General features: G+C 38.1%; 1 pseudogene; it reads left to right on the top strand.

Moving 5' to 3' along the window:
• Positions 1-7,898: 7,898 nt before the first annotated feature.
• LOC109435509 (heat shock factor-binding protein 1) lies at positions 7,899-8,226 on the top strand (annotated as a pseudogene).
• Positions 8,227-15,008: the final 6,782 nt, after the last annotated feature.

Raw genomic sequence — 15,008 nt, 5'->3', positions numbered from 1 at the left:
TGGTTTTCACTCATTTTGTAATTGTCTTCAGCTGTCCTGCTCCACATGTGCTATGTGACCCTTCAGAATAACGTAGGGAAAAAAAAATTGTAGTTAGAGATCAGTCTTTTCATTTCTCATCCTAGTAGATGGATATCAACTTGAGAGCTGGCACCCAATCTTGTGGGCAGTTTAAACTACTCATGTAGAGAGGACTGAGCAGGGGAACATTCACCAGCAGACAACAGAGCTTCAAAGTGCCCCCACACACTCAACTGATAGCAGATGGACCCAGCATGCTGATGCTTAAAATAAAGCCCTGGAACAACCAAAGAGGATGTGACATGCTTCATCTTGGGATTTAGGACTAATGCATTTATGCTAGGTGACAGTGTCATAATCTTAACTGTTATTCATTTATTTAAAAAAAAATAATGGGAGAATTTAAGGTCACTTGTTGATCACCAGCATGTATAGGTTTTGCTTCCGCAGGAAATAGGTTTGTTTTCTTTCATGAGATCTTGTCCACTGGGGACAAGAATCTTTTTGGCTATAAGTCCCAATTACTTTGTGAGTTGATGGAGACCTGGGGTTACAAAATGTGGGTAAGGAACCCTCCTCACCCTACCTCACAGGTGCGGGGAACCCTTCCCCAGTGGAAAGTCTCGGTTTCCCCTCATCTAGTAAATGGATCTTAATCGTGGTTTCACATCTAAATCACAGGGGGAACTTCTTAAAAACCCCTGTGTCCAGCCTTCTCCCCCCAAATCAATTTATGTCAGAATTGCTGAGAAGAGGACCAGACATCCGTAATTGTAATTATAATCCTGATTATGATGGAAGGACTTACCAGGACAGAGATGAAAGGCACCCTTCTCAGAAGATCTGCTCTTTCTGACCCCAACTAAATGGTTCTTTCCTAGATGACTCTGTGGTAAAAGGGGATGGACATCAAAGGCAGGGAAAGCAGCACCAATTTGTTCTGCGATGCCTCTGGGGAACTGACATCTACCTCCCAATTCCTAGGAGAGTGGAAAGTATTCTCTCTCTCTCCTCCAATGGTCTTAAAGAAAGGAGTGGTAGCTAGACAGGAAGAACAGAGAGGCGAGTATGTGAGTATTGCTCTCTGCATTTCCCCAAAGGTGAATCTGTTTCTGTTATGTTGCTTTTAGGGAAGGAGAACAAAACAAGTATTAATTTTTGCATGTGTGTTTACATTTTCTAAATGCATTTCTTCCCTAACTTTATGCTTTAAGAAATTAGTAATACTTATTCTTCCAAACACAATATTCATATGTAAAAGTAGAACTATCAACATAATAAAAACGAAATAAATATTCTCAGTTATGATGGATCTTGATTTAATAAGCACTTCATTCATTTCAATAGTGCCCATGACAATGCAGTCAACATCTCTTAAGTTTTGCCAGAGGCAAGACATTATCTAACTTTGGTGCTCCTTTACTGACTTTACGCACACTTATTTGTTGCCTCCATATGGAGGAATTGGTCTCCCAGTTGTTGAGGTGTGTGTGTGTGTGTATATTTGCAGAATTCCATTTGGAGAAATTCCTTGGATAATGTCCACTTGGAGAAATTCCATTTCACCCAACTTACACGAACTTGTGCCATCAGGTCCACTGACACTGGGCCTACAGGATCTTCCTCTTTCTGGGAACATATTTGGGAAACCCACTGAATGCCAAAGGCTGCCCAGCTGAGCATGGACTGAGAGCTAAGAGGTGCTCATGAAATAACCTCGCATGTGCCCTCTGGGTCTTGCTGTGAGCTGCTCTCTCTGAGTCTCAGGCAGAACCCCGAATCAGAGTTCATGATCCCATCCACACCCTCCCCCATTTACTAACTGCATAGCCTTGGTGAAATCACTTTATCAAGATAATAAAACTGAGACTGAAAAATTAAGTGAGGGACAATTCAACAAGAAATTTGTAGTTAGTAGGTCTAAAAAAAAAAAAATACTATAAACACCAATGTTCACGGCAGCATATTCACAACAGCCAATAGGTGAAAGCAACCCAAGTGTCCTTCCTCAGATGAATGTATAAGCAAAACATGTATATACTTACAGTGGAATACTATTGAGGTTTACAAGGGAAAGAAATGCTTACACATGCTACGGCATGGATGAACCTTGAGGATATTATGTGACGTGCAATAAACCAGCCACAAAAGAACAAATATTGCATAATTCTACTTATAGAAGTGTCTAGAATAGTCAAATTTATAAAAATGGAAAATAGAATCATGGTTGCTGAGATTTGGGAGGAAGGACAAATGGAGAGTTATTGTTTAATGGTACAAAGTTTCAATTTTGCAACATGACAAGGTTTTAGAAAAGGATGGTGTTGATGATTGCACAGTAATGTGGATATACTTAATGCTACTGAACTGTACACTTAAAAATGACTAAGATGGTAAATTTTATATTACGTGTAATTCATCACACACACAAAAAAGACTGATTCTGGTGCAGTCCTCCTTCTTTCTATTATTTTTCCTTCAGTTTTGCTACCTGATGCAATGACATCAACACTTACATAAAAGTTTTTCTAAAGAATAAGGATTAGGACCCAGGGATCCAGAAAAGAACTTTAAAGCTGATTGTTTATAAAACTTTACTTTATTTTATGGAACATAAATAAGTACTAAGAGGAATTATGAAAACATTAAAATGATTTGATTAGTAGAAAAAGGTATTAATACACTTTTACTTTAATAAACATTATTGTAATATTCAGTGCTGTAACAATAAATGTCAAAAAAAATACATTCGTTTTCCCGATAATACAGGGAAAGGACCCTGACTCGCCATTTTACCCAAAGCAACATCAAGCCTGGATTAGACCTGAGCTGTCTGCAGTCAGGCTCCCCCATATTTGCTAGACTTGCATTTTTCAAGACAACTCCAGATCAAAGAACAGGTGACTCATTCAAAAAGTTATTTTATATGAACTAGGTATCACATGAAAACACCTGGAAAGGAGGAAAGTCTGCAGAGAGGTGATCGGTTTGCATAAGGTAAACTTCAGCGGGCAAACTACAGGTAATCAAACAGGAAAACGCAAATTGTTCATTAACTTCTGAGAGTCAACAATCCTGGTCATAAAGATTCAACCAACCAAGGAGAGTCCACCTGCAGTCCCCCAGCTGGCCTCAAAAACACCAAAGAAGTCATTGTCCTCCACACAGGACACAGGAGGGAAAATACAGCAAACCTCTCTTGACCCAAACTCCAATCAGTGTCAGTGGGCCCTTGAGGGCAGCCCTGCCCACGCTGGGCTCCCAGGGTGAAGGCATCCACGGAACTGGAGATGACAAAATATCTCACGCTTTCCAAAAATATTCGCAAGAAACAGAGACACTACATTCATGTATCTGAATGTGAGTCGTACATGTGTGAGTGTGTTTACTAAATGTGTCTATGAGTATGTATGAACGAGTGTATGATTTTGTGTGAGGGAATGTGTGTATGAATGTGTATGTGGGTGTGCAGATGTGCATTGTGAGTGTGTGAGAATATATGTATATGTATGACAGTTTATGTGAGTGTGTGTAAGTCTGAACTGAGCATAAGCATGTGTGTGCCGAATGTTAGAGAGCTATCTGTGTGAGTGTGTGCATGGGAGACTGTGTGTGTGAGTGTGTATATATTTGTGCATGTCCACCTCTGTGAATATATTTGTGTGTTTAGATTGTGTGCATGTGTGGCAGTGTAGGTATATGAATGTCTGACTTTGTGTATATATTTATGTGAGTGCGTGTGTGGATTAGTGCGTGTGTATGAATGTGAGAGTGAATGTGTGTGCAGTTATGTGTGTGTATCTGTGTGTGTGTGCACATGGGTGTGAAGGTGTGGATTCACATGTGTGTATGAATGTGAGTATGAATGTGTGTGCAGTTACGTGAGAGTATCTGTGTGTGAGTGTGTGCATATGACTGGATGTACCCTCTGTATCCTTACCAGGTTTTCTCTTGAGGCTGCCCCTGCAGTGACAGGAATGGGCAGGCATCAGTAATTGTGCGCTTCTCTTATTGTAGACACATGCAACTCTTTTGTCCCAATTCTTTTCAATCTGAAAGCAACTCTTGAAGTGTAACGGGGTTTGTTTGGAGAATGTCCCCTCCTTAGGTGAGCCCTGTTTGTCCTTGTGAGCAGCAGGCCGTGGACAAGAGGCACAGCCCCTGGCTTTAAAATAGCTGTACACATTTTCCTCTGCCCGCCAGACATAAGTCCAGCCCTGTGGCCTCTCAGATCATTCTCAGGCAAACACCCTGTGACAGACTGCAAGCCAAAGACCAACCAGCGTGATTGCAGCTGTGCCACACCATGGCGCCTGACACCAGGCCTGTACAGGAATGTTTGCCAGCACCCCAGGCTGTGGGCAGCAAATATTTTCCATAGCTCACCAGGGAGAAGGTTTCATAGGGAGTTTCATAGGGAGTAGATCAGTTCTGATGGAATCTGTGGCTGCCTTGCTCCAGAATTTAAGAACCCCATGTAAGGATTCTCTTAAAAACATTAAGTTGAATTCTTAGTGCTCAATCTTATTTAATCTAAAGCTATAAATTCTTAAATCTTGTAAAACTCCTCCAATCTGAAAAAAAGTACCAATTCATTGCAGGGGAAGATGAGGCCTTCAAGCTGGGAAGCAAACTGTGAGAGGCATCCAGATGTCCAACATCTGTTTCCAGGCCATGACTCACACTCTGTGAAGGGGGTGCCTTTTCCCCGTGTACCTGGGGCATGAAAATACCTTGGCAGAGAAAGTGGCTTCAGCTCCAGGAAAATAAATTTGCTGTCTGAGCAAAACATCAAAAGGAAGCAAAGTTCTTGGTTGTTAAACCAAATGGTTAAGGCCCCCAATAGGTGGCACATAGAGAAACAGCAAGAGGGGGCTTCACAGTGTTGGGGTTTTCAACCTATCAGGGAGCTGAGAGCAGTTAACCAGATACTCCACCATCTCTGTACCACTCATCTGGAGGAGATCAGAGATCTGGAGTTGGAAATAAATCTCCAAGGGGCTCTGCTTCTTCAGTCTTCTCAAGGAAGATGGGCTGGGGATGGAGAAGCTTGGACCTTTCTGCCAGGGGAAGCTGCTTCCCCAGCACTCTGAGCATCGCATTCAGACTCTCTTGCTGTGAGACTCCATCCATAAAATAGGGGTCCTAACAACACCTGCACCATGGGATGTTTTGAGGAATGATGGACACTGAGGGAAAGCTGATAGTATCAGCTCTCCCACTGAATCTCATGAGGATGGACATTTTTTGTTGCTTCTTCTTCCCCTTTCTCCTGATAAGAATGGTAAAATAAAGTGAGACGCAATGTACTCATTCATTCAAAACACATACTTAGATGTGCTGTGTGCAGCATTACATCGGGTGCTGGAGATGAAGTAATGAATGAGGCACATCTAGACCTCAAAGGGCAAAGAGGAGAAATATCTTCTTATTGTGCTGCATAGAATACAAGGTGGTGTGGGGATACAGGTGGGAGCAGTTTCTCTAACTGCTACAGAGGTGCATCCTACCACCTGCTGGGATTCCTGGGAAGTGTGGTAGGATGCATTTTCCAGAGATGGTGGCATTCTTGCATTTTCCATTCTCCATGCTGCCCTTCTGATGCAATGCTGCCAGTTCTCCATGAGAGGTAGGGTGCGAGTTCCTGCCTCTAAACCAGGCATACCTGCGTATTTACCCTCACAATAGAATGTGATAGGAAGTGATGATGAGGCTTCAGAGGCAACATCGTAAAAGGTAATTTGATTCCACCTGTCTCTTTCTCTAGGGACCTGCACCCTGAGAACCCTGAACCTTCGTGAAGGAAGATGACATGCTGGAGAGGCTCTGTGAGACAAACACACCAGGGGCTCCTTGCTGTATGCACAATTTCATCCAAATACCAAATTTGTGAGTGAGCAGCCTTCAATCTTTCATCTGAGGCCCCAACATCATGGAGGAGAGACAAGCCATATACTTTGTGCCCTGTTGAATCCTGGAACCACAGGCTCTTTGAGCTTAATCTATGTCATTATTTTAAGCCATTGTTTTGGAGTGGTTAGTTATACAACCACAGTAACTGGAACAGGCAACAGCATAAAACATTTTATAAGGAAAAGATTTCAACCTGGCTTATGAACTGTGGGAGACTGGTGACAGAATTTAGAAATTTGTTCTTTCCCATAAGAAATTCTTTTATAAAAGCAAATCTTATGGACCCCTCATTTCCTGGTTATGATATAAATCTGGAAAGAAAAAAGGGGGGAAAGAAACATAACTTAAAATTTAAAATTCTCTAGTTTATTCTACAAAATATTAGTTCAATAGGATATTAGTAGCTGTTATGAAAACAAGAAAAAAAGTCCATGAGAGAAAGGGCATGTGTGGTCAAATTTGAGAAATTCTGAGTACCAGAGCTGATAGCATCCCCAAGGCTCCCATTTGTCCAGTGAATGCTTGCAGCATCCTACTGCAGGACACTGCCACCCAATGCACATGGCAGACCAGAACAGTCAGGAAGTAATGCCACACGAACATCCAAAGTCAATCATGGATTGGAGAGGAGAATAACCAGCACATCTTCCTCCCCCAGTGAGGTATCTACACAATCTCCCAAAGATCTCCAATTAGATTTGGCCCTTCTCAGGTAACCTGCTCAATAACACATGCTCCATCAGTTCTCCTTTCCCAGTCTTCCTTCCCTACTCCCTGTTTCCTGGCATCACCTCCCCAATAGCTACTTGCACAGGAAACCTTATTCCTGAGTCTGCTTTTGGGAGAACCCAGACTCAAACACTAGTTTTCTAGTTTTTCTGCCCAATTCTTTAGATAAGTATACTAAAGTTCATTGAGAATCTCCCCAAGGTGGAAATTGAGAACTCAGTGCTTCACAAACATATCTGACCATGAAAACCTTTTTTTTACTGTACATCTCACCATGTTCCTATTCCCTGATACCAGCTTGGAGAAATATTGCCTTAAATGTATTTCTTAAAGAAGATTTTATTGACAAAATATTCTATGTGAAATGAATTATTTATTAAGCAGGAATCTCCCAACTATTTTATGTTCTTTGAAATAGGTGAAATTTTCAAATCAGACTTAATATTATGTCTGGTCACCTGCACACCAGGAAATCAGATTGCTATGTATAAATATGGGAGCTGCTGGCCCTGTATCAACTTAAATTTCCTTGCCTGCACCAACATTAAATCTTTTTTAAAAGAATGACAGCATTGTCTCTGAGAAAGGAGAGATTGTGGATCTCTGAAACTCACAAATGGTCTCAACTAAAATTGAAGAATTTTAACTCAGTAATAATATCAAGGTCCTTGCTTCTCAAACTTGAACTTGCGCTAGCCCTCCAGGGTCACACAGTTAGAAAGTAGCAGAACAACCCAGGAAAAGTGACTTCAGAGTCCATACTCTTAACCACCTTATTAATCAAATTGCAAAAAATGTTGAAACGAGAGGAATTACTTTGGATTCCTATCTCTTCCACATATTCTCCCTTATGGAAAGGAACTTGTGAAAGCTTGGGAAGAATTGTTCTAAATCTCTAGCATCAAAAGAAAGGTCCAGGGAACCAGAGAAATAATATAAGTTTCATAATTTAAACAGGCTTGTGGTTAAATGAATCATGTCTTCCTTACATGTATTAAATATCTGAGATGAACTTTTTATGTTGTCTCTACTAGGGAAATAATATGTATAAATGTAGTTTTATCTGCGTGATGGCTTTTTTCTCCTGGTCCTTCTCTTGAGACATTTTTTTCCCTTCCTGCTTGCCATAGTCTAGCAAAGACAAACAGGATAGCTGTGAGGGAAGATACTGAGGAGTTGAAGATCTTAGACATCCAATTTAAGAAAATAGGAGACATCACCATCAAGCGGGGAACCGGGGAGATGGCCGAGACTGACCCTAAGACCATGCAGGATCTCACCTTGGTGGTGCAGACACTCCTGCAACAGATCAAAGATAAATTTCAGACCATGTCCGATCAGATCATTGAAAGAATTGATGACATGAGTAGTCGCACTGATGACCTGGAGAAAAACATTGCAGACCTCATGACACAGGCTGGCATGGAAGAACTGATAGGTGAAAACAAAATACCTGCTACACAAAAGAGTTGGAGTTTTCTAATTTACACTGAAATCTGGAACACTGTTTTTACAAGCCAAGAGAAGACCGAATGGCTTTTTACAACTGACTGCTATGTGTAGACAAGTTTTATATTATAACGTGTGCATTCTTCTTATCACATACTAAATTGTTAGTTTATTGAGTGACTTTCCCCTCAGTTTCTTGAACATTGTAACTTCACATCTTGGACCTTGGTCAGTAATGCTATTAAATATTAAATACCAAAACTTTGGTAGTTCCTGTATAAAATTGTCAAATATTTTAGTGTATTTTTGTGAAGTCATTTTTTTCCCTACCATCCCTTTTGTAGCAGTTGCTGTTTGATAAAAGTTGCTGTGTAATTTTTTTCTATTAGACATGTAGTAGATCCTTGTGTTATAATTAGACTTTGTGAAGTAAGACATATAGAGAGTTCAGAGTTCTTTAATTCTCAACACAGAGTGACTATTGAGCTAACACCAGAGAGTGTGTTGGTGATACTTTCCAAATAGCTAAAAACATTTTAAAATTGTTTATCCAGAAACAGCTGGCACTACTCTTTTGCCAAACTCAGACTTGAACTCTTGAACTGTACTTTTATGTCTAAGTCCCTGAGGTCAGATGCTAAAGTAAAGAAGAGTAAGCACTGCCACTTTCGTGTGAGAATTTTCCAATTTGGGAAATGACAAAATTGCCTAATATAATGAGGCATTTGTTAGTTAGAGTTGCATGAAATTTGAATACTTTAGCAGGACTTTACATTATTCATTTACAATAGTTACCATAGAAAATCTGTCAGGATTTTAAAACTCAGGTACTCCATATTTTCTTTGAGCTACTGAATGTGAAAATAAACAGACAAGCAAAAGAGACTATGCTAAGTCTGTGCCAGTTGCTTCGCTAGAAAATAATAAATGACTTGTAGTAGGTTCAAGTTTTTTAGAAATACTGTTTTCTAAACTATTTCTTTCCTAAATTCTTAAAGAGTAATGGTTTTATTATTGATTATAGAAGACAGGGATGATAATTCTTGCCACTCAAAAACGCAGTGTCAGGACTCCTAGGCCTAGAGGCCAATATTAACTGTGAAGAAGAGGAGATCCATGTGACTGTCATAGCAAAGTGATTTTGTATAGAAAAGAATTGAAGCAGGGTATAGTACTTCAGAGAGGAAAACCCTTAGTAAACATAGTATTTTGTTGTTGTTGTTTCCTATACCACCAGTCTTGATTGTACAGCAGAAACATAATAACATTAAGAAATAACTTGTCCTATTTATAAATTGTATGGGGATCACAAAAGAGTAAATTTTCTCTGTGATAAAATTGTTTAACCACTATTCTTACCCAGTTGCAGAAGCTCCTTTGATGACCCAGTAGGTTGTGCTGCAAGACTTAGCCCTGAAAGCCCCAGAGACGACTGGATTCTAACTGAGCAGATGAAACCTGTGAAAGGGCTGTGTTCAAGACTAGTAAATGGCAACTGGAAAGGATATCCCCACTTGTGATACAGCAATGGGAAGTTTAGTTGGACTTTAGGAGTTTTCTTAAGTAATGGAAAAATTCCTGAGGCTAGCTCCCCTGACCAAAAATACCTGCCATGAATAAAGGTGCCTGAAATCCTAACAAAAAAACCTGGGCAGAGGACATTAATAGACATTTCTCCAAAAAGGATATACAGATGGACAATAGCTAGATGAAAAAAGCTTCAATGCTACTAATCATCAAAAAATGCAAATAAAAACCACAATGAGATACCACCTTTCTCCTATCAGAATAGCTATCATCAATAAATAAATCAACAAACAAGTATGGGTAAGGATGTGGAGAAAAGGGAACCTTTTTGTACTGTTGATGGGATTGCAAATTGGTGCAGCCACTATGGAAAACAATATGGAGTTTCCTCAAAAAATTAAAAATAAAACAACCTTATGACCTAGTATTTCCACTCCTGTGTATTTATCCACAGAAATTCAAATCACTAAGTTGAAAAAATATACGCACCCGTATGCTTACTGCAGCGCTATTCACAATAGCCAAGCTATGGAAACTACTGAAATGCCCATCAATGGATAATTGGATAAAGAAATTGTGGTACATTTATACAATGGAATATTACTCTGCCATAAAATAGAATGAAATTTTACCATTTGCGACAACATGGATTGACCTAGAGAATATTATCCTAAGTGAAATATGTCAGACTGAGAAAGACAAATACCATATGATCTCACATATATGTGGAATGTAAAAAACAGAATGAAGGAACAAACAAAATAAATACTCATAGATACAGAGAACAAAGTAGATGGGAAGGAATTGGAGGGATGGTTGAGAAAGGTGAGAGGATTAGGAAATACAAATTGGTAGTTAAATAATAGTTACAGGATGTGAAATACAGTATAGGGAATATAATCAGAATGTTGTAGAAGCATTATATAATTTACAATGAAGTGATCCTCCTCGATAAACCAGTACCCCTCTGACACTATGGGGAGGACTGCTTCATAAATTATATAAATGCTTAACCACTGAACTATATACCTGAAACTAATATAAAATAATATTGAATGTCAACTATAATCTTTATATATATTTGGGTGTGATAAAAAAATACAGTGAATGCTGCTGCATAGTGCATTCCAATGGAAAGGCAGGGATCTTCAATACCGGATGCTGTGTGTCAAACTTAGTAACAGTGTGTGACAAGTTTACCTTGTTCAGTGCAGTCAGCCAGGTGTGAGCCACAGTTGAGAGAAGGTGTGTTTTAAAGTGTGCCATAAATCATGGATCACGAACAATGTTTTAACATGAAATGGGCAAACGGTTTTGTCCTCCATCATGATAATGCCCTGTGTCACACATCGCTTCTGGTATGGGAATGTCTGTCAAATAAAAATATTACAGTATGCCCTCATCCACCTTATTCATCAGATCTGGCACCACGAGACTTCTGGCTCTTAACCAAAGTCAAAATTACCCATGAAAAGTAAACTTTTTAAATAGATTTAGGACATCAAGGCAGCCACAACAGTGCAACTAAAGGAACTCACAAAAGAGGACTTCCAGAATTGCTTCAGAAAGTGGCAAGAGTAATGGGGTAAGTGTGTTTGAAACAAGGGGCAGTATTTTGAGGGGATTAATGGCAATGTGTCTTTTACTGTAATTTTTTTTAATTTAAACATTCACCATATTTTTTGATCACATCATAAATTACACACACACACACGGCCACACATACACACACACACACCACACATACTGAGGATACCAGAAAATGTATACAAGTGGACACTTTGGTCAATGTTGCTCAAGCAGTAGTTCGCCATAATCAGAAGTGTCTGGACGCTGATGGTAACCACTTTGAGCACCTTTTGTAATTGCAGAAGTCAAACGTGACTTGTATTCATCTTTTGTTATCGGTAAATATTGAGTATTACAATTTTAATAGTTTTTTCCTTTCTTAAAATGTGTATACATTTTTTGGCACCGTGTGTGTGTGTGTGTGTGTGTGTGTGTGTGTGTGTGTGTATTCATGGGATTTAAAGTACAGCATAGGAAATATAATCAATGGTATTGTAGTAACTATGCATGGTGGCAAATGGGTAATAGACTTGGGATTATTACTTTGTAAGGTGTTTAAATGTCTAATGTTATTCTGTTTTGTACACCTGAAACTAATGACTTAAAAAATATTCAAAAAAAAATTTACAATATTGAAATCACATCAAGTGTCTTCTCTGACCACGATGGTATAAAACTAAACTAAAAAGCAATTACAAGAAAAAAAGTGAAAAACACAAACACATGGAGGCTAAATAACATGTTACTAAACAATAAATGGGTTAACAATAAGATCAAGAAAAAAATGAAAAGATACCTTGAGACAGATAAAAATGAAAACACAATGACCCAAAGTCTATGAGACACAGTAAAAGCAATCCTACAAGGGAAATTCATAACAATGCAGGCCTACCTCAAGAAACTAGAACAATCTCAAATAAACAATTTAACCTTACACTTAAAGGAACTAGAAAAAGAACAGCAAACGAAACCCAAAGTGAGTAGAAGAAAGGAAATAATAAAGATCAGAGCAGAGATAAATGAAATAGAGTCTTAAAAACAATACAAAAGATCAATGAATCCAAGAACTGGCTCTTTGGAAAGATAAACAAAATGATAAACTTTTAACCAACTGATCAAGAAAAAAAGAGATAGGGCCTAAATAAATAAAATTAGAATGAAAGAGTAGAAGAGATAACTGACACCACAGGAATGCAAACGATTATAAGCATATTACGAGCAATTATATACCAACAAATTGGACAATCTGGAAGAAATAGATACATTCCTAGAAACATACTGTTTTCCAAGACTGAATCAAAAAAAAAAAAAAAAAGCAAACAAAAATCTATTACTACTCACAGAATCAAATTAGTTATAACAATAATAGTAATAAATTCCCAACAAACAAAATTCCTGGACCAGATTGCTTCACAAGTGAATTTTACCAGACATTCAAAGAAAAAATAACACTCTTCTTTTCAAACTATTTCAAAACATTGAAAAGGAGAGAAGGCTCCCAAACTCATTTTTGGATGTCACCCTTGCCCTGACTCCAAAACTAGACAACGACATTACAAAAAGAGAAAATCATAGGCCCATATCCTTGATGAACGTAGATCCAAAAATCCTCAACAAAATATTAGCAAACCAAATTCAGCAACACATTAAAAAGATCATACACCATGATCAAGTGGGATTTATTCCTGGGATGCAAGATTGGTTCAATTTCTGCAAATCAATTAATATGATACACCACATAAACAAAATGAAAGACAAAAATCATATGATCTTATCAAAAATGTAGAAAAAGCATTTGACAAGATCCAGCATCTATTTATGATAAAACTCTCAGCAAAGTTTGAATAGAGGGAACCTACTTCAACATAATAAAGGCCATATACGACAAATACACAGCTGACATCATACTCAACAGAGAAAAGCTAAAAGTGTTTTTCTTAAGATCAGGAACAAGACAAGGATGCCCTCTTTCACCACTTTTATTCAGCTCAATATTGGAATATTTTTTCTAATCTATCACCTTGGGCAGGAAAACTAAAGAAAAAATAAACAAATGGGAGTATATCAAACTAAAAATTTCTGCACAGAAAGAAAAAACAAAACAAACAAAAAGACAGACGATTGAATGGGAGAAGATATTTGCCAGTGGTATATCTGATAAGGGATTAATATCCAAAATTTATAAAGAACTCGTACAACTCAATGCCAGAAAATCAAACAATCCAATTAAAAAATGGACAGAGGACCTCAATAGACATTTCTCCAAAAAGGACATACATATGACCAATAGACATATGAAAAGATGCTCAATGTCACTAATCATGAGAGAAATGTAAAGTAAAACCACAATGAGATATCACCTCATGGCCATCATCAGTAAATCAACAAGCAGCAAATGTTGGTGAAGATGTGGAGAAAAGGGAACCCTCATGCACTGTTGGTGGGGCAAATTGGTGAAGCCACTGTGGAAAATGGTTTGGAAGTTCCTCAAAAAATTAAAAATAAAACTGCATTATGACCCAGCAATTCCACTTCTGGGTATTTGTCCAAAGAAATTCAAAAAACTAATTCGAAATGTATACGCACACCTATGTTCACTGCAGCACTGTAAACAATAGCCAAGTTATGAAATCAACCCAAATGTCCATCAATAGATGATTGGAAGATGTGATACATTTATACAAAGGAACACTGCCATAAGAAAGAATAAAATCTTACCATTTGTGAAAACAGGGATGGACCATAGGGTATTATGCTAAGTGAAATAGGTCAGACAGAGAAAAACAAATACCATATGATTTCACTTGTATGTGGAATCTAAAGAACAAAATAAAAGGACAAACAAAATAGAAATAGGCTCACAGACACAGAGAACAAACTGATGGTTGCCAGAGGGGAGGGAGTTAGGTGGTAGGTGAAGAAAGTGAAGGAATTAAGAAATACAAATTGGTAGTTACAAAATAGTCACAGAGATGTAAAGTAAAGCATAGAGAATAATGTTGCAACAATAATGTATAGTGTCAGTGCGTACTAGACTAATTTGGAATTATCACTGCATAAATTATATAAATGCCTAACCACCATGATGTACAGCTGAAACTAATATAAAACAATATTGAATGTCATCTGTAACTGAAAAAATAAACCATTAAAAATAATAATAGTAAAAAAAGAAATACAAACTTCCAGTTATAAAATAAGTTATGGAGATATAATGTACAGCATAGGAAATGGAGTCAATAATATTGTAGTAATTATGGATGGTGACAGATTGTTACTAGATATTGTGGTGATTACTTCTTAAGGTATGTAAATGTTGAATCAATATGTTTTACACCTGAAACTAATATAATGTTATATGCTTAAAAATAAAATTTAAAAATAAGTAAAAAGCAATTAAAAAAAAAAGAACTTTAGGTCTCAGGAGACCATCTGATCCTTTATCTTATTTTACAGATGATAAGATTGACAAATGGAGAATTTGAGGGCCACACAGGCAATTGTGTGCCCTTCAATGACTCAGGGTAGAATCCCAGTTTCCACCATGGCTCACCAGGCCCTGCAACAACTGTATTTTGGGTACTTGTCCTGTCTCATTTCCCTCCACTGTTCTCTGGTTCATTCTATTTCAGCCCCACTGGTCCTTGAATATGCCAAAGAGGATCTTAGCTCAGGGTCTTTGCATATGCATTTCATCTGCCTGAAATGCTCTTTCCCACTCTTTCCCAATTAGTTACATCATCTGGTTCCTGCTTATATATCACTTCTTAAGGGAGACTTTAACCTAAAATTGCTCCCCC

This window comes from Rhinolophus sinicus, linkage group LG13 (assembly GCF_036562045.2).
Source record: "Rhinolophus sinicus isolate RSC01 linkage group LG13, ASM3656204v1, whole genome shotgun sequence".
Lineage (NCBI taxonomy): Eukaryota > Metazoa > Chordata > Mammalia > Chiroptera > Rhinolophidae > Rhinolophus > Rhinolophus sinicus.
Note: the sequence above shows the minus strand (reverse complement) of the source record. Positions and strands in the feature narration are given on the sequence as shown.